We start from the raw sequence: 3920 nt of genomic DNA on the forward strand, positions 1-3920 counted from the left end.
TACATCTCCACAGACCCAACCACATGGTCTGGGATAGACCGCCTCTAGGGGCACATAAGTTTCAGATCTCCTCAACTATGTTGGATTGAGTGAAATTGAGTCTCTGCAGAGAAACTTCACTAAACATTTAGGGACTACAGACCTAAAGGCCATCTTGTCCTTATTTCTTATAAAACTTGCAGTGGTGAATGTAAGCACCTAGACAGTGGTCCCTTTAACCCCGAGAAGCTGCACAAGAAACATACCAGGACTTATTTTCAGTTTATATTTTCAGTAGGTAATAACCTCTATTATCTGAGTTTATTGAATATAAGTGAAAAAGCAGCAAGATTGTCCAATACAGTAGACATAGCAGCTCATATCTACTATATTTGTAGCATGTTTCCATTCCTAAACTACTCCCACTGTCTTAAAATTGTTTTTATTTTGTATTTGTTCTGAGGCATATGGGATAAATCCTATGCTCTGCATTACTAGTTTAAGTTTTTGTTAAAAATTGAACTTTTGGAATTTCAATAACTCCCTTTATCTTCTATCAGAAAGACGGAATTGAGGTAATTAAAGAGTTTAGTAATGGGATCTTGTACCAAATATTCAATTATAAAATTATATTTAGTCATTCAAAACCTAAGATTTTTATACATTGTCCTCAGCCAGCTCTAAGTAAGGATAACTAATGTAAAATGCTGTTGCCGTTATCTTTATGAGATGAGGTAAGAAGATAAGAAATAAATTGGGAAAGTAGTAAAAAGAGAAAGTGGGGCAACACCCTCAGGTCCCTCCTGTTCTGGGCACTTTTCTGTCTTCTCAATAAATCCTGCTTTCAAAAACAAAAAACAAATACAAAAACAAAAAACAAGGGAAAATACAAAATACTAATTTCTCATTATTACCAAATAATCATCCTATTAGAACATATGAAAACAGAGGGACCTCTTGATGCATTCAAATTTGTGGCGATGGCCTGGTGTTTATACTGGTTAACTTTAATTGACAAATATAGGAAGGATTCGGTTGAGCTTTTATTCGGTTGCATCATGATTCACTATTTCATCATGTCATAATCATCATCAGCTTAAAGGGACCATCCATCATTCTTCTACTGTTTATAACATGCCAAGACTGTTGCAGCTGAGGGACACACAAATGAGTGGTAGCTGAGGTGTCACCAAGGTACTCATGGATCAGACCTATTCCTCTGAGTTCTCCAACATCTTCCTCTTAAACTGACTCAATCTGCTGAGCTTTTCCCCAAACAAACAATGCATGTAGGCAGTTGGGCTTCAAGCAATAACGTTTGTTTATGGGACTGTACCACTGTGGGAGTGTCTTGTATGGACTGCTTGCAGAAATAAACTCCAGTATCCTCAGCCTCCATCCTGCTATTTTCAGTGTGAAACCAGTGCCAGAACCACTGCCTTTGAACCTATTTGGAATGCCAGAGAACTCCTTGGAAACTAAATGAATCAGGAGTTGTGGAGACTGTCCTGGTTTCTACAGGTAACATTTCAAGTGGATGTTTCCATTACTGTGGAGAAGGTACTGAATAGACCTGCAGGAGATGGAGGCTGGCTCTCCAGGGATGGCAGGCAGGGAGAATGGAATCTGGGTCATTACACCATCCCCACTAAATCCTGAAACAATGAGAGAAAAGTGCAAGGTTGTGTACTAACACTGAGACATTTTCACAATTTTTCGTTTTATAAAATGTCAGTCTACATAATGTTTTGTTATTTGCATTTATACATCAAAAACAACCCAATGATACAAAGAATAAAAGATTTTCAAGCCACAAAGCGATAATTAGATGCTGCATACACCAGCCCTCTCTGTGTGACAATCTTCACCGTAGTGTAGGTCCTACCCCTTCTAGAACACTTCACTCTCACAGATCTAAATAGCAAATGCCCTGGAAATGTGCACATATAACAAGTGGCAAGAACACACATGAGAGGCAGTGGGACCCAGAGCTTACTCTCTCATCCAATAGTCCTTCCACTTCTCTCTCTATCCTTACCAGGGACCTAGAACATTAGCAGCTTCAGAACCTGAGCAGGGATCCTTATTTTCAGTGCCTGAACTGAGGAGTCCTGATTAATCAAGTCAAGGTCAAAGCTGTACTTTGATCTCACACTGACATAGGAAATTCCTCCCTGGGGGATAGTATGCAAATCCCCTTGTGGGTACAATAGACTGAAGAGACAATAGAAAGATGAGAGTCTCTTTTGTGAATAAATTGACACAAAATGACCTTTCTGTTTCATGGAAAACTAAGAGAGATAAAATCTTGCAGTTTCAGTCAAAGAAGAGGCAAATAATGTTTCCTTCTATTTTCTCCATCAGTTTTTTAATACTCTAGTATTTTCCTAGGCATATTTTTACGCTTTTCTTTCATAAAGTTGAACTTCCATAAGTATTTGGTTATTCTCATTTTTTGTTTTGCTTGAGGCCAAGAGTTTGAGACCAGTCTATGCAACACAGTAAAACCTCACCTCAAAACAAATAAAAATCAAATGAACATACAAAGAAGGGAGGCAGGACGGCAGACCACCCAGTCTTTCTGACTTACTGACATCGAGGCACCCACAGAGCCAGAGACGGTGTATTCTCTGCCAGGGGGTCCGTAGCTGAGCCAATAAGGAACAACTGCTGTGTCTGCTTTGCTATTGGGGCAACAAAGCATATTAGGGTCCACAGGGTGATGCATTGATCCCTGCGGTGGGTCCAGGTACTCAGCCTGTCCCTCTTGACCTACTTTCAAGGATTCCTGGTGTTTCCTGCTGCCTCAAGCTCCTTCTTCCCGTCCCAATCTCCCCCCTGCTCCCATCCCCATCCTGGAAGGAGTCACCACCCACCTCCCACCATGACTCCTAAAAACATCCACACACACCCTCACACAAATATCCACAAGAAATTGAATGACCTGACAGGAGGACTGTAGAATAGTGTTCAGCAGGTCCTGTTGGAGATGACATGTTCCATGGCAAAATAGAACAATAGGGATAAATGACAGTCCTATTAGGGTGGAGTGTTTTTCTTGAAAATTCATTTTCCAAAAGATGGCACTTCAAACCACCTAAGGTTACCTGTACAACAGGAATATATCATCCAAATGTAAACAGTAATGGCAGCATCTGTCTTGATATTCTACGGGCACAGTGGTCTCCAGCAACATTTCAAACATACTCCTGTCCATCTGTTCTCCATTGTGTGATCTCAATTCAGATGATTCTTTAGTGCCCAAGATTGCTTGAATCTACAAAACAGACAAAGAAAAGTACAGCACAATAACTCAAGAATGGACTCAGAAGTGTGAAATGTAATTAAATAAGTTATTGGATAACCTCTACAAATAAAACTAGGGGAACTCTGAAAGAGAAAGCCTTTTCATTTCCATTTGGCTTCTTTCTGTGAGCCCAAGCCTCATCTTCCCTGCCCTGGTGCACAAGATTACCTGATACAGCAGTGCCGCATGTTGCACATACTTGGAGAAACAAACCAGAAGCACTGTATTCCTGTAGCATCATTGTCTCCTAACAGCATGATATGTGTGTTACAAGCTAGTTCTCCAGCTGTAACCTAGGTGTGTGGTTAAAAGCGTTCTTCATTGACCTAAAATTGGACAAATCAAGGTGTAAGGAGTGGTGGGTATGGTGTGTGCTTGGATTGGGAAGAAAAGCTCCACTGCCCTGTAGGAGATCATTTTTGTGTGGGATCCATTTAAACTCAAAGCAGTTGTGTAAAGCAAGGTGAAGAACATGAAGCTGTTTCTCTATTCACTTTATTTTGAAAGAACTATGTCTTAAGTGAAAGTTAGAACAAACCAGGTTAAATTCTATTTACATCCTGTATGTTAAGGTCTAAGTTTATTTGATCCACATGTAAATGGATTGGAGCTACTAGAATATTAAGTGTGATGG

General features: G+C 40.0%; 1 pseudogene; it reads left to right on the forward strand.

Moving 5' to 3' along the window:
• Nucleotides 1-2992: 2992 nt before the first annotated feature.
• Nucleotides 2993-3323, forward strand: LOC110594981 (annotated as a pseudogene).
• Nucleotides 3324-3920: the final 597 nt, after the last annotated feature.

Source organism: Carlito syrichta, unplaced genomic scaffold (assembly GCF_000164805.1).
Source record: "Carlito syrichta isolate Samal-C Ts95f unplaced genomic scaffold, Tarsius_syrichta-2.0.1 Scaffold195849, whole genome shotgun sequence".
NCBI classification, from domain to species: domain Eukaryota; kingdom Metazoa; phylum Chordata; class Mammalia; order Primates; family Tarsiidae; genus Carlito; species Carlito syrichta.